We start from the raw sequence: 24,675 nt of genomic DNA, 5'->3' as shown, positions 1-24,675 counted from the left end.
GAAATTGCTATTCGATATTCTCAATCGAAACTTTGTTGTATATTGGAGGAAATTTGCCGGTGACCATTAGCAACTTCGTGGGGCAAATAATTCATTAAAAAAAGTGATATCACGCCTCAAAGTCTGACTTCGTTGTTCCTGTTTGAAGTTGAAGTTTCTTTTCTTCTACAATTCGAAGGAGAATATTTTTCCAACAAGATCAACGTGGAGAATTTCTTTTGCCAACCTCAAACAGGAAAGAGAATTCCATGTATTGTTAGACAATCTTGTACCCAATATTGGACTTTCCATTGTCGACGGATTCTTAAAAAAAACTGTATAAGCAAATTCAACACCACTTAAGCAATTCGAAAGAATTGAATATCTTCCAAGAATCTATACGATGACGCTGTCTTCCTTGTGCTGTTTGCGCATGTCTGCAAGTGTATAATGGGGCTTATGTGAAGAAATATTGATCCTCGCTTCCCGAGCAACCAATGATGAACAAGCAGATCCATACTTGGGCTATATTTTTATATCCACAATCTGAAATAACATGTGGAGACACAAACCGATTCAAGAAAATTTACGTTTATATCTTTAGTATTGTTGTTGTTGTTATCTTCATCATCATCATCTTGTGAAATAAAATAGCGATACGAAAAATAATGATTCGGGGTAAGGTATTATATAAATTAAATGGGTGAAGCAGGAATTTTCATTATTCTTATTGGAAAAAAAAGGATTATTGTCCAATATCGGAGAATTTTCTATCAAGATTTATGCTCTGAATTTGTCCGCCGGTTGCCCATTGCCGTTGAATGGCAAGGCCGGAGATATATGGCGCTTCTGATTTCTTTCTATTTTTTTTTAAAAATTAAAATCGGGTTTGGATAAATATCGGTCTTGTGGATGATTAAGGTTCGTCGCGACGTGGTATCAAATATTTAATTTTGCAGATAGAAAAAACAGTAATTCCTCTGGAGAAGGTTTCCATTGATATTCACATCGTTTTGGAAGAGATTGTAATTACGGCAGTACCCAGATTAATGGGATATGGTTTTTGCCAAACCTTCCTCATTTAACTTACTCCTTTCGCAGCCATTTGGCCACGAGAAATGATATTATTTGATAAGTGTGTCATGCTTACACTTTTTGTTTATTTGCTAGTAAATACTAAATAGCAAAAGGTTTCATTGGACTGTCCGGAACCGGATTGGTCCGGGAACTGGTTCCATGATCCGTTGGTCCGGTTCCCGGTCCTGAAAATTGAGAACCGATCTTACCGGTCCAGTTTCCGATTCCATTCAAAAAACGAACCAAACCGGGAACCGATCACCCATATGCCACGGTCCACAATAAAGACTAGTCCAAACCCTAATGGAGTATCTAGATCACCTCAGGGACGGGCGATACAGTAATTGCGACGTATCCATAAATGCGGGTAGTTGGCACGTAGGACGATGTAATATCGGCCACTAGATCGATAGTCGATCAACGGATGTAATCTGAGACCCTCTACTATATAAAGGGGTGCCCTCCTTCTCATTTTCATCATCCAAGCAATAGAAGCAATTTCCATTCTCTCCCAGAGCTTCTCTCTCTAGATTCTCTCTCTACAATCCGAGCGAGTGAGTGAGCGAGTGATCGAGAAAAGGCTCGCAAGGAAGCGTTCCAACGACCCAAGGAAGCCTAAGTCACCGCACGGGTCATTCCCAAATTATCGACCTATGACACCTACCTATAATAGCCTATACAAAATCCCCTAAATGGAATCATATGCGAATAAAAACACCCGTCTATGATAGCCTATACAAAATCCCCTAAATGGAATCATATGCGAATAAAAACATTGCTCGAGTCCACTTGCATTTAGTTTATTATCAGACAATAGGACAACTTGTTTAAGTTGAACTAATCGAACCGCACGCATGAATGCGAGATGATCAATTTCTTTTTCTTTTTTTGTCCAAACTCTTAAAAATGGACACACACGAAAACCTGCTTGAGCTCCTGTCGCGGAAGCTTCGACATAGCAAAGAACATCGTCGTGGCATTTCCAGTGATGCGCCCATCTCCATCTACAAAACCACAAACATTTTGGAAAACGAAACTGCAATTCAGTGACATGGCATCAACAAACGAAGAACCACAACAAGCACTCAACTCCTCCTTGTGCCAGAGAAATCAGCTGTTCACTTTGACATGTTAAACGAGAAATTGCATTCTGCAAGTTATCAAAAAGGATACATACCACAAACAAATGCGACAAAGTATAACCTGCATGGCGATAATAAACTCGTGAAAGCCTACAAACCCTTGATGTTTGGAATCTGCAATGGCCCAAACCTGCAGAGAGGTCAAACAACCGAGAAGTTTAGGTTTAGGCAACAAAGGGCTCCCAGTTAAACGCCAGTGGGTTCTACCCTTTGTTGCCTAAACTTCTCGGTTGTTTGACCTCTCTGCAGGTTTGGGCCATTGCAGATTCCAAACGTCAAGGGTTTGTAGGCTTTCATGAGTTTATTATCGCTATGCAGGTTATACTTTGTCGCATTTGTTTGTGGTATGTATCCTTTTTGATAACTTGCAGAATGCAATTTCTCGTTTAACATGTCAAAGTGAACAGCTGATTTCTCTGGCACAAGGAGGAGTTGAGTGCTTGTTGTGGTTCTTCGTTTGCTGATGCCATGTCACTGGATTGCAGTTTCGTTTTCCAAAATGTTCGCGGTTTTGTAGATGGAGATGGGCGCATCACTGGAAATGCCGCCATGATGTTCTTCGCTATGTCGAAGCTTCAGCGACAGCAGCTCAGGCAGGTTTTCGTGTGTGTCCATTTTTAAGAGTTTGGACAAAAAAAAAAAATTGATCATCTCGCATTCATGCGTGCGGTTCGATTGTCCTATTGTCTGATAATAAACTAAATGCAAGTGGACTCAAGCAGTGTTTTTATTTGCATATGATTCCATTTAGGGGATTTTGTACAGGCTATCATAGGCAGGGGTGTTTTTATTCGCATATGATTCCATTTAGGGGATTTTGTATCGGCTATTATAGGTAGGTGTCACGGGTCGATAGTTTGGGAATGACCACTTAGGCTACCTTGGGTCGTTGGAATGCCTAGGCCAAGCCTTTTCTTGATCGCTCGCTCACTCACTCGCTCGCTTCATTGTATCTTTGGAGTATATTATAGGGAAAAGAGGGAGACTTAACTAACAGGTTCTCACTTGTTAAATGTTTTATGTTACTCTAATATACCAAACCCTGAAAAAGGGTTCGTCCGAAAAATCGTGCAGCATATGCTTACCGATTATTTAATCCTACTCGTGCGAATTAATTGGCAAGATGTCAACACAAACTCAAAGCTGATCGATTTTGGCTTGTCACGTATAGACAGACTTTTTGCTGTGTTGCTTGAAATTATTTATTCATAAGATATTCTATTTGCTTCTCTGTTACTCTGCTAGAAGCTAAAATGCGTTTTTCGGTCATTTACTGCTATTTGGTCTGTTCCAAAGAAGTGACAAGATATTGCTTTCTTCTATGCAGGATTTGGAGCCAATGCTTTGAAATATGATTACACAGCCAGTGTTGAGGCAAGCTTGTTGATTCCATCCACCAATTGTAATCATAGCAGTAGTCTTCCTGACTCGAGCTCAATTCTGAGAGTTTTTGTTTTGATTGATTCTTTTTCAGTGCTTGCGTTTCCCTCATAAGCCTCAGTACAATGGAGGGATCATCAAGAACCCAGAGCTGAATCATGGGTTAAGAGCATGGTCCACCTTTGGGAATGCAAAAGTGGACCACAGAGTGTCTAATGGTAACAAATTCATTGTGGCTCGTAGCAGGAATCACTCACATGACAGTATCTCCCAGAAGATTTACTTGTACAAGGACAAACTCTACACTTTTTCTGGTACTATTTTCCTATCTCTGCCTCGGTTGCGTGGTTATTAAATTTCGCAGGGATTAGCGTGATTCGGTGAAGTCTGATGACTGAACCTTGTGCGACAGTTTTTCACATTGCAAACTCAACTTTTGTGCTGACCTATGTCTTGGGGTCGACCTTGATGCAGCGGGGGTGCAAGTGAACGAGGGGAAGATCCCAGTACGAGCTGTTTTTAAGACTATTAGCGGGTTCAAACGTGCTGGTGCCGTTATAGCTGAATCGAACTGCTGGTCCATGATCAAGGGTGGACTCACTGTTGATGAATCTGGGCCAGCTGAGCTTTACTTCGAGGTGACTGACTCTTTTATGTTCACTCCTTTTTAACTACTTCGAAGGCTTTGTTTGTTCCTAATTGGATGCACTATTGATGTTGTTTCTTATGTGATTTGCTTGATTACTCGTGAAAACTTCCTCGATCCTCAATGTTTTTTCATTCCTAGAGGCACTAAAAGTTGCTTAATTTCTCAGAGCAAAGACACCTCGGTTGAGATATGGGTTGATAGCGTCTCGCTACAACCGTTCATAACAGAAGAATGGAGCGGGAGCAAACCATTGAGGAGGTACAAATTTAGTTACTAGTACCACGACCTCTTTGGATAGAAAGGTTTATCTCAGGGCTTGAAATTTCAATCTGATTGGAGAATTGTCTGGCCATAGCGACTGCAAACTAGTCTGATGTTCAGTCTTGTCACTCGATGATTTGCAGAAACATAAAAGAAAGGTCAGAATCCATGTAGTGGACAAGCAAAACAAGCCTCTGGCTAATGCCACCATCTCTATACTACAAAAGAAGCTGAGCTTCCCATTTGGTAGTGCCATAAACAAGAACAGCCTGACAAACACTGCATACCAAAATTGGTTCACTTCCAGATTCACTGTCACGACCTTCGAGGACGAAATGAAGTGGTACACCAACGAGCCCTCCCAAGGCCACGAGGACTACTCGGCAGCAGATGCAATGCTCAAATTTACACAGCAACACGGCATATCAGTCCGTGGCCACAATGTGCTGTGGGATGACCCTAGGTACCAGCCTTCATGGGTCAATTCCCTCTCAGCAAGCCAACTCTCCACGGCCGTCACAAATAGGATATACTCTATCATGAAGAGGTACAAGGGCCAGGTCATCGGTAGGGATATGGTCAATGAAAACCTGCACTTCTCGTTCTTTGAGAGCAAGCTCGGGCCGCAAGCATCTGCTGACGCTTATAAAGCGGCCAAGTTCATTGATCCCTCGACCACCTTGTTTTTGAATGGTTATAACACGATAGAGGATAGCAGGGACGGGTCGTCTTCACCTACCGCGTATGCCAACAAGGTAAGAAGCATTCAATCTTCGGGCGGCAGGAATTTGGGCATTGGACTTGAGTCTCATTTCACCGTGCCCGACATCCCTTACATGATATCTGCCATCGACACTCTTGGAGCTTGGGACTGCCAATGTGGTTAACCGAAGCCGACGTGCAAAGTGGACAAAATCAGGTGAGGGATTTCACATCTTTTGTCTGTCACCAAAGTTTCGATGTTAGGAGAACACTATGCTTGATCACACATATTATAATTGAATAGTAATCCTGACAAATTTTTTGCTGGTGCATTGTCTTGAGAAGGCAACGTACTTGGAGCAGGTGTTGAGGGAGGCGCACGCTCATCCAAAGATCAACGGAATAGTACTGTGGACCGCCTGGAAGCCGGAGGGGTGTTACCGGATGTGTCTGACGGACAACAACTTCCGCAACTTGCCAACCGGCGACGTGGTTGACAAGCTGTTGAAGGAATGGGGTGGGGCGGGGCAGGTATTGTCGGGCACGACTGGTTCAGACGGCGCCTTGGAGGCCTCGCTCTTTCATGGCGATTACCAAGTGACAGTCACTCAGCCAGAGGCAAACACTTCATATGCTGTTCAAGGCTTTGAGGTCGCTCCAACAGAGACTTCCCAGAAGAGATTAATTCTTCGTGTCTGATTAGATGTATGTTCGGTTTGATGTAGTTTGATTTATGTCGGTAGTTAAAATTCGGTTGTGAGATTTTAAAGCCCAAAGCTGTTGCTTAATTCATTTTTCGGCTTACCGAAATCAATAAAATATCTAAATAAATGGTGTATGAAAAGTTTGAACGGATAGATGAAGGGAAATGTTCTCTATGACACTGCAAGAACTTGCACAGCATGGTAAATCCTCCATTAGTAAAGCTAAAGATGCAAAATTTGGATCACAGAACTAGTTACAAAGCGAAACACGATGAACCCTTCTGAATACAACCCCGCAAAATTTCAACTTTACCAACTTGTCGATCAATCTTGTAACTCCATCTTCGTGTCGCTCGTTCTTATCGGCCAAAAAAAAAATCAGTTTTCTTTATGTGAAGCTTTCTAGGATACTGTGATGTTCCTCACATCTTCAATCGCTGGATAGACTAGAAGGGCTCTCCCATCTTTTTCTTTTCTTTTTTCTCGTGCGAGCTTCGCGATATCAAGTTGATCAGGCAAATTTGACATGAAGAGATGAAATTACCGAGAAAAGACCAACATGCCAATGCGGCATCGGCATCGCTCTCTTGCCACTACACATGGTGTGCATGCACATTTCATGCCATCAATGATGGTTGATCAAGAAACTTCAACAACCACTTGTCTGCTCTGAAATGAAGAACTACATTGAGGTGAAGCACTAGCATGTCAAGGTGCCCCAATAGCAACAGTTAAAATCACTTTACATCAGCCAAAAGATAAAGAAAACTTAATAAAGAGATTTTCGATATACTAGTACTGATTACGAGGATGCTTAGTGCACCTTAGTTGCAGACTTTACCTGTTTGGTTACTTAACAACTGCTTTAAAAAGGTGTGTTCTTTGTTAAGCTCCATTCAATTAGAGGATCTCCTCGAAATAACAACGAGATACTAATTATCATTAGCATTTAAATTTACAATGATATATACGTATCTTACTCTACCTCGAAGCACATCTGATACCAGTGGTGAGGGCGAGAGAGAGAACAGGGCAGAGCAGAACAGAGCAGGACCTTTCTTCTCTTCAGAGTCGTCTGGCAGCTAAAACGAAAGAGATGGCCGCCATGATGATGGAAGCTGCGACGGAGCTGACGTCGTCGAAGATGATGGAGAAGCGCATTTCCTGAAGATCCCACAGGGTCGACACGAACAGACGAACCCCGTTGAAGATCGTCACCAGTATACCCATCTCTCTCTATCTCTCCGCTCTTCGCCTTCACGCTTGTCGTCTCTTTTGCGCGTCCGTGGACACACAGTACGAGCCAAACGAGGCAGAGAGAGAAGAGAAGAAGAATCTAAACGAACAACTGGTTATATGCAGGGACTCGCTTCAAGAACGTGGCAAGCGTGCAGCTTCAGGTGACAGTATCAATGGCGATCTCAGAAGAGGCAGTGATGCATGCAACACGACGACCGAGACAGACGCTCCCCTACTGCAAACGGGGAAGCGAGAACGCAGCGACGTGATTGCAGTGCTGCGGCTGCGTGCGTGTGCGTTTATGACACAGTGGAGATGAAGAATAAATACGGTGGTGCCGTGGTGGTGGTCCTGCTGTTTCCAGGATGTTTCCTTGCTCTGTCGTGTCTGGCGGAGGAGTTCCTTCCTTCCTTTTGCTTTTTGTGGGCATCTTTGCATTTAAACCGCTTTTTGAAGTTCTCTCTGTGAGGGAAATGCTAGACATGTAAAATATGTTATAGTTTGCTACAAGATGCCTCGTAACTTTTCATGTGGTTTTGACCAATAGAATAAAACTTTTTCGTGGTTATTTTTGTCGAACTCCTCCCGAACAGCTATTAGGAAGCTATTGCCCTCCTAGCTTTGAACTTTGAAGTCCTACAGCTTTAAAATATGTGCCACTTCACAATAAAGTTTTGGAACAATATGAACCACGAAATATGATATAGATCTTAAGCTCCGTTGATTTTGCGAAAAATATTTTCCAGAAAAATATTTTCTTATTTTTCAACGTTCGGTTAACTTAGAAAAATGAGTCAATAAAAAATATTTTCCTAGTCAATGGAAAATCCATGCTTAAATTCAGGAAAATGATTTTCTTTTTGAAAAAATCGAAAAATATTTTTCTAAATGTAACTAAGTATCGGCGCTTGGATTCGAAATTTTACGTTTGAAGATGGGAACCCCAACGTTGGTTCCCAAGTCTCCAACGCTCGGGCCGAGTCCATCAAGGTCGAGCTCAGGTCTATCAAGGTGGGGACCAGGTCTCTGCCACTAGGCACGAGTCCATCGAGGCCAAACCTGGGTCCATTGAAGCAGGGCTCAAGACTCCGTTACCTAGGCCCAAGCCCCCAACACCCATGCTCGGGTCCACCGAGGTCGAACTTGAGCCTCTGGTGCCCGTGCCTTATGCCTCGGCACCCGAGCCAGCGTCCATAAAGGCTCAAGTCCCCAACACTCAAGCTCTAGTCCCCAGCACTTAGGCTCGAGTCCACAAAGGTCGTGCAGGAGTCCTCGGCACTCAAGCTCGGGTCCTTGATTAATGAAACATTCATTCTTATAAAAATATATTTTAAAAATTAAATTTTTAATTATTTTATTTTTAAAAAAATCGAATTTTTAATTATTATTTTTCTTTTCTTTCTTTTTTTGTTTGCTTCTTCCTCAGTTGGTTGCCGACGACGACCAGCGACTGGCCACAGGCAAGTCTCGAGCTCGCCCCAGTTCGACGAGGGTCGAGCTCACTCGAGGTTGGTGAGCTCGAGCTCGACCTCGCCCAAGGCTCCACCCCACGAGATAGAAGGAAAAAAAAAAGAAAAAAAAATTAAAAATTCGAATTTTTTGATATTTTTTCCCAAGAAAATCAAATAAGATTTTCCATATCAAACGATGAAAAATATTTTTCAAATCTTTTTTAGGTTTCAACCAAATAGCGAAAAATATTGTTATTTTCTAGGAAAATGATTTATGGAAAATATTTTCCAAAAATATCACATTTTTTACGAAACGAATGGAGCCTTAACGTGGAATTAAAATCTGAAATTCTCAAGATAGATTCTTCTATACTTATTCATAAGATTTTGTTGCCCAAATACTTGTTAAGTAATTAAGTAAGGAAATTTTATGGCTTCCAATACATTGATCACACTCGCGTTATGTACAACCGATGCTTTCAAAATTGAACTAAGTATATTGGAGGTGCTCGTTAACAAAACCCCTATTCATATTATTATAACTTGCAATTATTCTATTATTCGAATTTTGATCAAATGCGTAATGTGGTTCTTGAACTCTAACTCAAAGTGTAATGTCGTTCCTAAAATTTTAATTTATTATCAAAAGTCTAGAATCATATTAAACAAATTAAAATTTCAAAGTTCAGTAATTATCTATCTCGTTTACCCTGTTGTGTTCCCCCTCGGGGTCCATTTCATCTTTGTTTTAATAATCCTACCAACTCCTTTTATGTTGGAGGAAGCTCTAAGCCTCTAAGGTGCAAAATACATGCCTGGAGCCGCCGGAGCTGGACATTCCCTCGGAAAGAAGCAATGTCGGCGTTTTAGGATGCATCGGGAACCGTTAAATTATTCTTAAAAAACGGTTCCAAACCCTCGAACGAAACCAAAAAAAAAGTTGTATATATATAAGGAAAATAATATTAATATATCTTTGTTAATCTTTAGCGGGAATCGAGTCACACTCTGGAAATTCAACCATTCGCATCGCAGGGAGAAGAAGAAGAAGATGAAGAAGAAGGTGAAGAAGGAAAGAGAGAGAGATGAGCGCAAAAACGGCACAACCATGCTTGTTGCAATGCCATGAATTTGTCGCTTTCCTTGCTCGTTCTTTTGCTCCTGCTTTCTTGGAACCCAAATATCTCTCGCGCTGGGCGATCTTGATCGAATTTGAACATCTTGGGTTTTTTCTTTTGATTCCTGGGTCGCTTTCGTCACCCGTATGATGGGACGGATCCGTGCCAGCCTCTTGTGAATGGGGATGCTGAAGATGGGCGGCGGACGATCGGAAACGAGTCTTGAGGAGCTCGACATTTTTGCTGCTTCTTCTTGACTTCTGCGCTGATTTTGAAGTTTGTGATTTTCTTGAGTTCTGTTTCTTTGATGCATGCTTGCGTGTGCGCGCAAGGTCAGAAGGAATTGGGTAGGTTCGTTTTTTAGCTATTGAGAAGGTAGAGAGTAGCGTTCTCCTATGATCTTGAATCCGGAAGTTTGCTCCGCGATTCTTGTTTTATTGCGTTTACTTGGGATTGGTCAATTGATTTTTACGTTTCTTCCAGGATCGGCAATTTCCACCTCCGAAATGGAGTCGCGGAGTTCAGTCATTCAGTGGCCGACGGTGGCAAAGAAGAGGCGTGGCCATGGAGTTATCTGGTAAGAGGGTAGTTCAGGGGCTCGCTGTCTTGGTCGAGTTTATTTTTATTATTGGTGTCATCTGACCAGATGGGAAACATATTCGATTGACTTTGTCTAAAGATCGTAGAAGGTTCATGTGTTGTTCTGCCTTTCCTACAATGTGGACTTTTTGTTTGATTGTTGACTTCGAGGGTAATGAGAATATTGGTAAAGTATCTTGTTGTTTGGTATATATTATGATACCTGCTCTTCTACCTATGCTAGATAGTTTCTTTGTTCATATATATATGTGTGTGTGTATATCGATTGTTGAGCATTATGAAACCATCGAAATTTAGCTGGAGTTCTCAAGTTGACTCCCTGTCAAATTTGACTGTTCATTGAACTGAGGGGATGAGAACTCAAAATAGATGACATGCTCAGAATAGAACTTCAACAGGTCACAGCCCGAGCTTGCTGTTATTATACTACCAAATGAACAATTGATTAGCTCCTCTTGCTCAGTTCGCATACCATTCTCAGTCCTTAGGCTGTAATGTTTCTCTAAATCCTCAGGTACAATTCTCTCCTTTCTGCCGACAGTGTACAAGAACTTGGAATATTTGATCCTTGGGGCAGTTCTACTAAAAACACACACGATGTTTCTTTTGATGAGAAAATAGAATTCGTTAATAGGATGTGAGCACGTGACTTGATTGTTGTCGGGCTTTGTTTGGAATAAGTTTGTGTGTCCTGCATGCGTGCATATTTGCATCTGTGTGGGTTTCATTTTTCCATCATTACTTCATGTCCTAGAAAAGTATCTGCATGCACTGAAATGTGATAAGCCTTTTCTATTCTCTTGATGCATTGACAGGTAGCAAAAACATAGATGGGCGTGTTCTGAGCCGAAAGCTGGACATCTCACACCCAAAACAAGAATCAGGCCACTAGATCAAATGCCCGGATTTGTTGCTGATAATATTGAAGTATTTCCATGACTTTCGCGTACTCAATTTTTAAGTTCCTGTATGATGTCTTTAAAAGTTTACATCTCTTTATGATCCTCTATGATCATTCATTGAGGAACTACACTGTGTGCAATAATCTACCAATAACTTAAAGCATGGATCAATCGTATATTCTTAGAAGTTGAGCTTGCTAAATTTTCTTGATAGCATTTTTCCAAAAATAATTGAAATTTTGTAGCCTCCATAAATCTGGATGTGCAGTTTCTGGTTACTTTATGATGTTTAACCACTAACTAAACATACAAATTGGGCAAAAAAACTAAAAGAATATGGGGGCATTCCGAGAATCGAACTCGGGACCTCTCGCACCCAAAGCGAGAATCATACCACTAGACCAAATGCCCTCTTTATGAGACTTACTTCTGTCAAGATGTAGCCAGTGTGTTTGATTATAGTTTATTCATGCCCATTCATGACCTATTCCTGAGCCCATATTTCTCTGGATCCAGTCTATAGCTTATATGTTCTGCCTTCCGGGAGGGTTTAAGCAAGAAAATAAGAGTAAATTAGCGGTGGATCAGTATCAATTCCATTGCACTTCTGTACTACTAAATGCTCCTAACAAGAAGTACTTGAAAAGAAAAGGCAGAGGCTGCAAGCAGTCATCCATGCATGCTTTCTTTATGTTCTGCTTGTGGTTAATTCATTTGTTCCTTTATCCTATCTGCATAGTATAGAAGTTTGTATTGACTTAATAAGTCAATGTAAGTAATGCAATAAAAGGTTGGGGCATTCCGAAAATTGAACTCTCAGGACCTCTCACACCCAAAGCAAGAATCATACCAGTAGACCAAATGCCCTGACGGAGAGACTCATTTCTGTTCAGTACGAGTGAACTTGTATGGTCAGACGTTATTTATGCCTAGGTTCCTTAACGTTGCCCCCTTATTCAAGCCCATATTTCTTAGATGTAATCTACAGATAAAATATTCTTCTGGGAAAGTTTTGGCAAGAAATAACAGTAATTGGAGATAAATTAGTTGCATTGACACCTATCATCTACCACATATTGCTATTGACAAGTACATTCAAAGAAGAATGAGCTTGCAAGCAGTTGCTGATATGTTCATTCTGTTTATGTATGTTAATATATTCCTTTGCTACTTATCCAAAAGAAACATGTTTCTTTTGCTTGCATCCAGTGATCCTGCTGAGTTAATCTGATTTAAATCAGAAGTATGTGTTGACATAATGAGTTGAGGAAAAGGAAGAGAAAAGAAAGTGAGGCATTAGAGAATTGAATTTGGACATCTAGCACCCAGAGAGAGAGTCATACCACTAGACCAAATGCCCAAACAATGAGAGATATCTCTATTCTGTAATGGTCATTTTGTGTGGTCAGAGATTCATTATTTTTAAATTCTTACCTCTCATGTTTTCTCAAAGTTCATGTACTTACAGATCTAACTTGAGATTTATTCCATTCAGCAGGAGGCTCTGCACAGACACACACACACACACCCCCCCAAAAGGAAATAATAATAATAATAATAATAGTCTAACATTGATCAGTCGAGTATGAGTGGCCATTTAGAAAGAATGGAGCTTCTTCTTTGCAGTTGGAACATGCATTGATTTAATATGCTAGAACCTCCTTTCATTAAACATTCTCTTATCTCATGGAATATCTACTGCATTTTTTAGTGGATACAGAGTCAGGAATTTTTACTTGCTTAATGAACTCGGAGGGAAGAATTAAAAGAAAGGGGTATCCAATGATCAAACTCAGATTTCTCAATCTCAGAATAACACAGTTAAAACATACTGACATGTTGAGATCTGTGGTACATAACCAGTGTGCTTGACCTTAGAATGCTTATTTCTAGCTTCCTATCTGTCTTCCTTTCCCTTATTCGTATTTTTAATGATCTGAGTACAATTATTCATTTTAAAAGCAGGCTCTACTTTACATTCTATTGGTATATTGATGCCATATCGTCGCATTAAGTGCTGAATAATGACATAGGTAAATATTCCCACCATTGTTCCAAGCTCATATTTCTTAGGTCTAATCTATAGTAAAAATATTCTTCAAGGAGGGTTTAAAGAAGAAAATAGCAATGAATTACCGATGGATCAGTTGCATATTTGTTGCACTTCTGTACTTCTAAATGCTACTAATAAGAAGTAATTTGCACAAAAGACAGAGCTTCCAAGCTATTGTTTGTGTGTGCTTTCTCCATGTTCTGTTTGTGTATGTACATATGTTCATTTATCCTTGATTCTGCAATTAGTAGAAGTATGTATTGACCCAATGAGTCAAGTAAAATAGTTAAAAAATAGTTGGGGCATTCCGAGAATCGAACTCGGGACCTCTCACACCCGAAGCGAGAATCATACCCCTAGACCAAATGCCCTGTTTATGGGACTTAATTTGTTTAATGTGTATTCATTTGTCTGATCCATAAAATCTTCATGTTTGTGTAGATCTGACAGTTGACTTTCAGTCCTGCAGCAATGTTCCGCTGATCTAGCAGTATGGGGTACTGTTGATCAAGGAATACTCCTTATGGCTTATGGTTACACATGTAGTACTACTCTAATACTCTCTCTTCAAAGGAATTTTTATCAGTTGTGAGGATTCACGCATGTTAAATTGCGTGCACTTCTTTTCTGGAAGTTCACGTGCTTTGAATTTCTTAAAACTGATTTGTGTAGATAATTACCTGCAAATTGGAAGAGGAAGAGCCTACTTCACCCTGCTTTGTGATTGGTGATTCTGTGTGAATCTAGCTTTCCTTTTATTATATTCAGCTTCATTTGGCTTTGTCTAAGTTCTTTGTCATCCTAAATTCACGTCTTATTTTATTCTGGTCTGGGAAAGATTATGTGCTGCATTAATTAGCATGTGACTAGCTGACCTAAGCAGTCTTCTAGCAACTTTTGAATGATCTCGTCAGAAGGTACTAGCTTGTTGCTTGTTAACCTATGGTCTGGCTTCTCTGTATAAAATCGAAAATTTCATTAAGCAAAAAGAAGAAAAAGAATAGAAACCAGATGATGGGGCATTTCGAGAATTGAACTCGGGACCTCTCGCACCCTAAGCGAGAATCATACCACTAGACCAAATGCCCTGTTTGTGATTCTTTTAATGGTCTGCGATAAAAGGTTCCCGGAATAATCAGCTACCCTTCTTCAAAAACCAAAAACAAAAAAATGGAAGAGGACAAGATGCTGTCCACCTTAAAGGGAAGGTGTTTTTTACTTTTATGTCTTGACTACATGGTTCTTTCCACAATAGGAATTTACATTTACCTAAACACTGTCTAGGATTGCAATTCTTATATTTTGGTCTTCTTTAACTATTATTTGCTTCTTTGTGCTAGTAGAACAATCCTTAAATCTCTGTCATTGTTTATTGATAAATGTATCCTGGTGTCAACATTTATCAAAGTATTTGGATTTTTAACATGGGCCTTAGGTGTCTCATGGCCACAATGAAGATAAAATGTCTTGCAATACCTTTTAGTTTCGTTACATTAATATGCTGGACAGTTTGCATAGGCATGTAGTCACGGTATCATTTTGCTCCTGATGAAATTAGTTTCTCTACGTAGTGCTAGTGTGCTAGATTTGTTTTATGAATTAAGATGTGGTTCTCATTCAACCTGAATTAGTACAAAGTGATGCTGCTTGGTCTCTTAAATAGTGGCTCTGGCAGATATCCCCTAGCTTGGCTGCTTCATGCTGGTCCTTTTGATATTAATGTTTTCTTTATATGTTTTTCATCTTATTATTTTTGCAATTAATCTATGGGTGTGATCTACATAAAAAAAGCACCGGCATTATGAATATTTATTACTGCATCCTGAGTTGACTTCTAAGAAATGAGCAGATTGCTATTGCAGTTACAAATGTCAACTATCTTACCTGATCTGCTTCATTATTCTAGTGCCTTCTGCTTGAGTGTGATCTGGTCGCTCGTTTCAAATTTTGCATAAAATAAAAAATATTGGGGCATTCCGAGAGTCGAACTCGGGACCTCTCGCACCCAAAGCGAGAATCATAGCACTAGACCAAATGCCCATCTGTTAGTTGACATGACAGGTGAGTTTCTTGTCAATTGAATCTGGTCTACCCCTTGCTTATTAGGTTTTAGCATACTTATGCAAATTGTCTAGAGGTGGAATCTATGAGCAGTCCTTTTTAGTATTTTATGATCATGAATCTTATGAACTTGCTGTAGAGCTTCATGATACACTGGACACTGCCAATCCATTCCTATTCTCGCCCTTAGCCTACAGGCAGAGTGAGGTGTATGTGCATTTCAATCCATGATCGTGATTATCAGACAAGTCGCTTTTATCGACTAACATGTGCAATTTGCTTATAGTTGGGATCAACTTGACGCAGAGAATTGAAGCACGTCATGACGAGGAATCCATTGTGATATCTGCCTGTCTTCTTTAGTATGCAGCATGAATATATCTTTGATGTCAAGGGGTAGCATGTGAAATGGGCCAAGATAGGGGCTAGAATGTACCCCTCAGTTTTTATACATGCCTCTTTTTTTGTTTTATTTTTGTTTTGAATAATTGTCTTAACGCTGTCTGGAGTTAGCTGAGATATGGACTTTGAATACCTTGTCAATACCAATCTTTTTGCACTTTTATATGAGACTTTGATATGTAAAATAGAACAGTTTTAAATACAGATGTTGCACTGACTTTTGAGGCCCTCACACGAGATCCAAGGATCTGAATCTGATGGTGTATGTGCCGACTGCCATTTTCTCTTTTAATTTAGTTTCTTCTGAGGAATCTTTTAGTTCTAGCCTAGCTCTAGGTATAACTAAAAAAAACGTTGGGGCATTCCCAGAATTGAACTCGGGACCTCTCGCACCCAAAGCGAGAATCGTACCACCAGACCAAATGCCCTGTTTATGAGACTTGATTTGTTTAATGTGTAGTCATTTGTATGTCCCATAAAATCTTCATGTTTGTGTAGATCTGACATTTGATTTTGAGTCCTGCAGCAATGTTCTGCTGATTTAGCAGTATTTGGTACTGTGGATCGATGAATACTCCTTATCTCGTATGGTTATGCATGTAGTACCGCTCTAATACTCTCCTCCCCAGGAATTTTTCAGTCATGAGGATTCACAGTATCTTAAACTGTGTGTACTTCTTTTCTGTGAGTTCATGTGTTCTGATTTTTTTGAAACTGATCTGTGTCGATAATATTTTGCACATTGGAAGAGGTAGAACCTATGTCACCCAGATTTTGTTATTGGTGATTCTTTATGATTCTAGCTTGCCTTTCATTACATTCATCTTCTTCTTGCTTTTTTTAAGTTCTTTGCCATTACTAAATTCATGTCTTGGTTTAGTCTGGTGTGGGAAAGATTATGTGCTGCATTCATGAGCATGTGACTAGCTGACCCAAGCAGTCTTCTGGCAACTTTTACATGATCTTGTCAGAAGATACTAGCTTGTTGCTTATTACCTATGGTCTGGCTGCTTTGTATAAAATCTCAAATTCTAAAGCAAAATGAATGAAAAAAATTAGAAGCCGGACAGGGGGCATTCCGAGAATTGAACTTGGGACCTCTCGCACCCTAAGCGAGAATCATACCACTAGACCAAATGCCCAATATGTGAAACTTTTTACAGTCTGCGAAAAATGGTCTTCCAGGATTCAGCCACCCTTCTTTGAAAAAAAAAACAAAAGGAAATAAGTGCAACAATGATGCTGTCCACCTTAAAGGGAAGGTGTTTCTTACTTTTGTATCTTGACTACATGTTTCTTCTCATAATAAGATCTTACATTTACCTAAACACTGTCTAGGATCCCAATGATTTTATCGTGGTCTTCTTTAATTATCTCCGTTATTATTTGCTTGTTTGTGCAAGTAAGACAGTCCTTCAGGTAATAAGATTTGAATCTCCGGCATTGGTTATTGATAATTGTATCCTGTTGGCAACTTTGATTAAAGTTATTGGATTTCTAACACTGGCCTTAGGTGTCTCATGAAGATAAAGTGTCTTCCAATTACTTCTAGTTTCATTACGCTAATATGCTGGACGGTTTGGATAGGCATATTGTCGCAGTACCATTTTGCTCCTGATGAAGTTAGTTTCTCTACATACTGCTAGTCTGGTAGATCTGTTTTATATATTATGATGTGGTTCTCATTCGACCTGAAGTAGTAGAAACGGTCATGCTGCTTGGTGTCTCAAAGAGTGGCTCTGGCAGATATCCCCTAGCTTGGTGGCTTCATTCTGATTCTTTTGATTTTAAATGTCTTCTTTGTATGTTTTTCATCTTATCATTTGCTACGGATCCAGTAGTGTGATCTACATAAAACAAAAAAGTATTTGTGTTTGTAATATTTAGTACTGCATCCTGAGTTGACTACTAACAATTGAGCAGATTGCTATTGTTTAATTACAGCATAAGCTATCTACCTGATTGACTCAAGTGTTCTATTATTCCAGTGCCTCTGCTTGACTGTGGTCTGGTCACTAGTTTTGAATTTTGCATTAAATCAAAAAAGGTTGGGGCATTCCGAGAATCAACTTGGGACCTCTCGCACCCAAAGCGAGAATCATATCACTAGACCAAATGCCCAATATGTGAAACTTTTTACAGTCTGCGAAAAATGGTCTTCCAGGATTCAGCTACCCTTCTTTGAAAACAAAAACAAAAGGAAATAAGTACAACAATGATGCTGTCCACCTTAAGGGGAAGGTGTTTCTTACTTTTGTATCTTGACTACATGTTTCTTCTCATAATAAGATCTTACATTTACCTAAACACTGTCTAGGATCCCAATGATTTTATCGTGGTCTTCTTTAATTATCTGCGTTATTATTTGCTTGTTTGTGCAAGTAAAACAGTCCTTCAGGTAATAAGATTTGAATCTCCGGCATTGGTTATTGATAATTGTATCCTGTTGGCAACTTTGATCAAAATTATTAAATTTCTAACATTGGCCTTAGGTGTCTCATGGCCACAATGAAGATAAAGTGTCTTCCAATTACTTCTAGTTTCGTTAGGCTAATATGCTGGACGGTTTGGATAGGCATGTTTTTGCAGTATAATTTTGCTCCTGATGAACTTAGTTTCTCTACATACTGCTAGTCTGGTAGATTTGTTTTATATATTATGATGTGGTTCTTGTTTGACCTGAGGTAGTAGAAACGGTCATGCTGCTTGGTCTCTCAAAGAGTGGCTTTGGCAGATATCCCCTAGCTTGGCTGCTTCATTCTGATCCTTTTGATTTTAAATGTCTTCTTTGTATGTTTTTCATCTTATTATTGGCTATGGATCTATTCGTGTGATCTACATAAAAAAAAGTATCTGCGTTAGGAATATTTAGTACTGCATCCTGAGTTGTTTTCTAACAAAATTTGGCAGATTGCTATTGTTTTATCAAAATTTAAGCTGTCGTACCTGATTGACTTAAATGCTTCATTATTCCGGTGCCTCTACTTGACTGTGGTCCGGTCACTAGTTTTGAATTTTGCATTAAATCAAAAAAGGTTGGGGCATTCCGAGAATCGAACTCGGGACCTCTCGCACCCAAAGCGAGAATCATACCACTAGACCAAATGCCCATCTGTTAGTTCACATGACAGTGAGTTTCTTGTCAATTGAATCTGGTCTACCCCCTTGCTTATTTGACTTGGTTTTAGTATACTTCTGCCTATGGTCCAGAGATGGTATCTATGAGCAGCCCTTTTTAGTTGTTCGTGGTCATGGAATCTTATGGCTGTTATAGAGCTTCATGATACGCTGGACATTGCCAATCATTCCTATTCTTGCCCTTAACCTCCAGGTGGAGTGAGGTGTATGTGCATTCCAATTCGCTATCGTGATTATCGGATAGGTCACTTTTGTCGTCTAATATGTGCAATTTGCTTGTAGTCGGGATCAACTCGGTGTGGAGAATTGAAGCGATTTTTGTCAAGGAGGCCATTGTGATGTCTGCCTGCCCTCTTATAGGTTGCGCTATGAATGTAATGTACCCTTGGTGTCAAGGGGTAGTAGCATGTTAATTGGGCCAAGATAGGGCTAGCATGTACCCCTCTTCCTCTATACTTTGGAAGAGGAAGAACCTACTTCGCCCTGCTTTGCGATTGGTGATTCGCATGATTCTAGCTGGCCTTTCATTATATTCATCTTCGTCTGGCTTTGTCTAAGTTCTTTTGTCATTCCTAAATTCATGTCTTAGTCTATTCTGGTCTGGGAAAGATTATGTGCTGCATTAATTAGCATGTGACTAGCCGACCGAAGCAGTCTTCTAGCAACTTTTGAATGATCTTGTCAGAAGGTACTAGCTTGTTGCTTGTTTACCTATGGTCTGGCTGCTCTGTATAAAATGTAAAATTTCATTAAGCAAGAATAAGAAAAAAGAATATAGAAAATAAAGACGGGGCATTCCGAGAATTGAACTCGGGACCTCTCGCACCCTAAGCGAGAATCATACCACTAGACCAAATGCCCTGTTTGTGATACTTCTAACGGTCTGCTATAAAAGGTTCCAGCAAATATCAGCTACCGTTCTTCCGAAACCCAAAATAAAAAATAAAAAATGGAGGAGTACAAGATGCTGTCCACCTTAAAGGGAAGGTTTTTTACTTTTGTGTCTTGACTACATGGTTCTTTCCAGAATAAGATCTTAAATTTACCTAAACACTATCTAGGATCACAATTCTTATATTTTGGTCTCCTTTAACTATTTGTGTTATTATTTGCTTCTTTGTGCTAGTAGAACAATCCTTTAGGTGATAAGATTTAAATCCTTGTGATTGTTTATTGATAAATGTATCCTGGTGGTAACATTTATCAAATTTTTTAAATTTCTAACACGGGCCTTAGGTGTCTCATGGCCATGATGAAGATAAAATGTCCTGCAATACCTTTTAGTTTCGTTACATTAATGTGCTGGACAGTTTGGATAGGCGTGTAGTCACGGTATCATTTTGCTCCTGACGAAGTTAGTTTCTGTTTTGCTAGTCTGCTAGATCTGTTTTATGTATTAAGATGTGGTTCTCAGTCAACCTGAATTAGTATAAAGTGATGCTGCTTGGTCACTCAAATAGTGGCTCTGGCAGATATCTCCTAGCTTGGCTGCTTCATGCTGGTCCTTTTGATATTATTAATGTTTTCTTTATATGTTTTTCATCTTATTAATTTTGCAATTAATCTATTGGTGTGATCTACACAAAAAAAAGTACCTGCATTATGAATATTTAATACTGCATCCTGAGTTGACTTCTAAGAAGTGAGCAGATTGCTATTGCAGTTACAAATGTCAACTATCTTACCTGATCTGCTTCATTATTCCAGTGCCTCTACTTCAGTGTGATCTCGTCACTCATTTCAAATTTGCATAAAATTAAAAAAATTGGGGCATTCCGAGAATCGAACTCGGGACCTCTCGCACCCAAAGCGAGAATCATACCACTAGACCAAATGCCCATCTGTTAGTTGACATGACAGGTGAGTTTCTTGTCAATTGAATCTGGTCTACCCCTTGCTTGTTAGGTTTTAGTATACTTATGCAAATTGTCTAGAGGTGGAATCTATGAGCAGTCCTTTTTAGTATATTTTATGATCATGAATCTTATGAAGTTGTAGAGCTTCATGATACACTGGACACTGCCAATCCATTCCTATTCTCGCCCTTAGCCTTCCGGCGGAGTGAGGTGTATGTGCATTCCAATTCATTATCGTGATTATCAGACAAGTCGCTTTTGTTGACTAACATGTGCGATTCACTTATAGTTGGGATCAACTCGACGTAGAGAATTGAAGCAATTTATGACGAGGAGGCCATTGTGATATCTGCCTGTCTTCTTTAATATGCAGCATGAATATATCTTTTGTGTCAAGGGGTAGTTTGTGAAATGGGCCAATAGAGGGGCTAGAGTGTACCCATCAGTTTTTATACATGCCCCTTTTTTTTTTGTTGTGAATAATTGTCTAAACGCTGTCTAGAGTTAGCTGAGGTTTGAACTTTGAATACCTTGTCAGTACCAATTGTTTTGCCCTTTTATATGAGACTTTGATATGTAAAATAGGACAGTTGTAAATGCAGATGTTGCACTGACTTTTGAGGCCCTCACACGAGATCCAAGGATCTGAATCTGATGGTGCAAGTGCCAACTGCCATTTTCACTTTTAAGTTAGTTTCTTCTAAGGAATCTTTCAATTCTAGCCTAGCTCTAGGTATAACTAAAAAATATGTTGGGGCATTCCGAGAATCGAACTCGGGACCTCTCGCACCCGAAGCGAGAATCATACCACTAGACCAAATGCCCTGTTTATGAGACTTGATTTGTTTAATGTGTAGTCGTTTGTATGACCCATAAAATCTTCATATTTGTGGAGATCTGACAGTTGACTTTGAGTCCTGCAGCAATGTTCTGCTGATTTAGCCGTATTTGGTACTGTGGATCAACGAATTCTCCTTATCGCTTGTGGTTACGCATATAGTACACTCCTCCCCAGGAATTTTTCAGTCATGAGGGTTCTCATTATCTTAAATTGTGCGCTCTTCTTTTCTGGGAGTTCATGTGTTTTGATTGTTTTAAAACTAATCTGGGTGGATAATTTTTTGCACATTGGAAGAGGAAGAACCTATGTCACCCAGATTTTGTGAGTGGTGATTCTTTATGATTCTAGCTTACCTTTCATTACATTCATCTTCTTCTTGCTTTGTTTAAGTTATTTGCCATTACTAAATTCATTTCTTGGTTTAATCAGGTGTGGGAAAGATTATGTGCTGCATTCAAAAGCATGTGACTAGTTGGCCTAAGCAGTCTTCTGGCAACTTCTACATGATCTTGTCAGAAGGTACTAGCTTGTTGCTTATTACCTATGGTCTGGCTGCTTTGTATAAAATCTCAAATTCTAAAGCAAAATGGACGAAACAAAATAGAAGCTTGAGAGGGGGCATTCCGAGAATTGAACTCGGGACCTCTCGCACCCTAAGCGAGAATCATACCACTAGACCAAATGCCCAACATGTGAAACTTTTTACAGTCTGCGAAAAATGGTCTTCCAGGATTCAGCTACCCTTCTTTAAAAACCAAAACAAAAGGAAAGAAGTACAACAATGATGCTGTCCACCTTAAAGGGAAGGTGTTTTTTACTTTTGTATCTTGACTACATGTTTCTTCCCGTAATAAGATCGTTTTTACGTAAACACTGTCTAGTTTCCCAATGATTGTATCGTGGTCTTCTCTTATTATCTGCGTTGTCATTTGCTTGTTTGTGCTAGTAAAACAGTCCTTCAGGTAACAAGAGTTGAATCTCCAGCATTGGTTATTGATAATTGTATCCTGTTGGCAACTTTGATCAAAATTATTGGATTTCTAACATTGGCCTTAGGTGTCTCATGGCCACAATGAAGATAAAGTGTCTTCCAATTACTTCTAGTTTCGTTAGGCTAATATGCTGGACGGTTTGGATAGGCATGTTTTTGCGGTATAATTTTGCTCCTGATGAAGTTAGTTTCTCTACATACTGCTAGTCTGGTAGATCTGTTTTATATTTTATGATGTGGTTCTTGTTTGACCTGAGGTAGTAGAAACGGTCATGCTGCTTGGTCTCTCAAAGAGTGGCTTTGGCAGATATCCCCTAGCTTGGCTGCTTCATTCTGATCCTTTTGATTTTAAATGTCTTCTTTGTATGTTTTTCATCTTATTATTGGCTATGGATCTATTCGTGTGATCTACATAAAAAAAAGTATCTGCGTTAGGAATATTTAGTACTGCATCCTGAGTTGTTTTCTAACAAAATTTGGCAGATTGCTATTGTTTTATCAAAATTTAAGCTGTCGTACCTGATTGACTTAAATGCTTCATTATTCCGGTGCCTCTACTTGACTGTGGTCCGGTCACTAGTTTTGAATTTTGCATTAAATCAAAAAAGGTTGGGGCATTCCGAGAATCGAACTCGGGACCTCGCGCACCCAAAGCGAGAATCATACCACTAGACCAAATGCCCATCTGTTAGTTCACATGACAGTGAGTTTCTTGTCAATTGAATCTGGTCTACCCCCTTGCTTATTTGACTTGGTTTTAGTATACTTCTGCCTATGGTCCAGAGATGGTATCTATGAGCAGCCCTTTTTAGTTGTTCGTGGTCATGGAATCTTATGGCTGTTATAGAGCTTCATGATACGCTGGACATTGCCAATCATTCCTATTCTTGCCCTTAACCTACAGGCGGAGTGAGGTGTATGTGCATTCCAATTCGCTATCGTGATTATCAGATAGGTCACTTTTGTCGTCTAATATGTGCAATTTTCTTGTAGTCGGGATCAACTCGGTGTAGAGAATTGAAGCGATTTTTGTCAAGGAGGCCATTGTGATGTCTGCCTGCCCTCTTATAGGTTGCGCTATGAATGTAATGTACCCTTGGTGTCAAGGGGTAGTAGCATGTTAATTGGGCCAAGATAGGGCTAGCATGTACCCCTCTTCCTCTATACTTTGGAAGAGGAAGAACCTACTTCGCCCTGCTTTGCGATTGGTGATTCGCATGATTCTAGCTGGCCTTTCATTATATTCATCTTCGTCTGGCTTTGTCTAAGTTCTTTTGTCATTCCTAAATTCATGTCTTAGTTTATTCTGGTCTGGGAAAGATTATGTGCTGCATTAATTAGCATGTGACTAGCCGACCTAAGCAGTCTTCTAGCAACTTTTGAATGATCTTGTCAGAAGGTACTAGCTTGTTGCTTGTTTACCTATGGTCTGGCTGCTCTGTATAAAATGTAAAATTTCATTAAGCAAGCAAAAGAAAAAAGAATATAGAAACCAGAGACGGGGCATTCCGAGAATTGAACTCGGGATTTCTCACTCCCTAAGCGAGAATGATGGCACTAGACCAAATGCCCTGTTTGTGATACTTTTAACGGTCTGCGATAGAAGGTTCCCGGAATAATCAGCTACCCTTCTTCAGAAACCAAAAAAAAAAAAAAAAAAACGGAAATAGTAAGATGCTGTCCTCCTTAAAGGGAAGGTTTTTTTTTACTTTTGTGTCTTGACTACATGGTTCTTTCCACAGCAAGATCTTAAATTTACCTAAATACTGTTGAGGATCACAATTCTTATATTTTGGTCTCTAACTATTTGTGTTATTATTTTCCTCTTTGTGCTAGTATAAGAATCCTTTAGGTAATAAGATTTAAATCTGTCATTGTTTATTGATAAATGTATCCTGGTGGCAACATTTATCAAAAATTTTAAATTTCTAACATGGGCCTCAGGTGTCTCATGGCCACAGTGAAGATAAAATGTCTTGCAATACCTTTTAGTTTTGTTACGTTAATATGCTGGACAGTTTGGATAGGCATGTAGTCACAGTATCATTTTGCTCCTGATGAAGGTAGTTTTCTAGTAGTGCTAGTCTGCTAGATCTGTTTTATGTATCAGCATGTGGTTCTTGTTCGAC

The 24,675-nt window shown here is 39.6% G+C and overlaps 11 non-coding genes and 1 pseudogene across 11 annotated transcripts; 1 reads left to right on the top strand and 11 right to left on the bottom strand.

Annotated features, from left to right (window-relative positions):
- Positions 1–4,600: 4,600 nt before the first annotated feature.
- LOC115668566 (endo-1,4-beta-xylanase 5-like) lies at positions 4,601–5,889 on the top strand (annotated as a pseudogene).
- Positions 5,890–11,543: 5,654 nt separating this feature from the next.
- On the bottom strand, positions 11,544–11,615 carry TRNAP-UGG (transfer RNA proline (anticodon UGG)). Its single transcript has one exon. It is a non-coding gene; the product is annotated as a tRNA-Pro (tRNA).
- A 1,941-nt stretch (positions 11,616–13,556) lies between these two features.
- TRNAP-CGG (transfer RNA proline (anticodon CGG)) lies at positions 13,557–13,628 on the bottom strand. The gene has a single exon. It is a non-coding gene; the product is annotated as a tRNA-Pro (tRNA).
- A 645-nt stretch (positions 13,629–14,273) lies between these two features.
- On the bottom strand, positions 14,274–14,345 carry TRNAP-AGG (transfer RNA proline (anticodon AGG)). The gene has a single exon. It is a non-coding gene; the product is annotated as a tRNA-Pro (tRNA).
- Positions 14,346–15,225: 880 nt separating this feature from the next.
- TRNAP-UGG (transfer RNA proline (anticodon UGG)) lies at positions 15,226–15,297 on the bottom strand. The gene has a single exon. It is a non-coding gene; the product is annotated as a tRNA-Pro (tRNA).
- Positions 15,298–16,790: 1,493 nt separating this feature from the next.
- TRNAP-AGG (transfer RNA proline (anticodon AGG)) lies at positions 16,791–16,862 on the bottom strand. Its single transcript has one exon. It is a non-coding gene; the product is annotated as a tRNA-Pro (tRNA).
- A 1,896-nt stretch (positions 16,863–18,758) lies between these two features.
- TRNAP-UGG (transfer RNA proline (anticodon UGG)) lies at positions 18,759–18,830 on the bottom strand. Its single transcript has one exon. It is a non-coding gene; the product is annotated as a tRNA-Pro (tRNA).
- Positions 18,831–19,647: 817 nt separating this feature from the next.
- On the bottom strand, positions 19,648–19,719 carry TRNAP-AGG (transfer RNA proline (anticodon AGG)). The gene has a single exon. It is a non-coding gene; the product is annotated as a tRNA-Pro (tRNA).
- Positions 19,720–20,625: 906 nt separating this feature from the next.
- On the bottom strand, positions 20,626–20,697 carry TRNAP-UGG (transfer RNA proline (anticodon UGG)). Its single transcript has one exon. It is a non-coding gene; the product is annotated as a tRNA-Pro (tRNA).
- Positions 20,698–21,467: 770 nt separating this feature from the next.
- TRNAP-CGG (transfer RNA proline (anticodon CGG)) lies at positions 21,468–21,539 on the bottom strand. The gene has a single exon. It is a non-coding gene; the product is annotated as a tRNA-Pro (tRNA).
- Positions 21,540–22,170: 631 nt separating this feature from the next.
- TRNAP-AGG (transfer RNA proline (anticodon AGG)) lies at positions 22,171–22,242 on the bottom strand. Its single transcript has one exon. It is a non-coding gene; the product is annotated as a tRNA-Pro (tRNA).
- Positions 22,243–23,157: 915 nt separating this feature from the next.
- On the bottom strand, positions 23,158–23,229 carry TRNAP-UGG (transfer RNA proline (anticodon UGG)). The gene has a single exon. It is a non-coding gene; the product is annotated as a tRNA-Pro (tRNA).
- Between the last annotated feature and the right edge of the window lie 1,446 nt (positions 23,230–24,675).

This window comes from Syzygium oleosum, unplaced genomic scaffold (genome assembly GCF_021117445.2).
Source record: "Syzygium oleosum isolate NSW1041296 unplaced genomic scaffold, Sole_v2.1 Sole_v2.33, whole genome shotgun sequence".
NCBI lineage: Eukaryota > Viridiplantae > Streptophyta > Magnoliopsida > Myrtales > Myrtaceae > Syzygium > Syzygium oleosum.
Note: the sequence above shows the minus strand (reverse complement) of the source record. Positions and strands in the feature narration are given on the sequence as shown.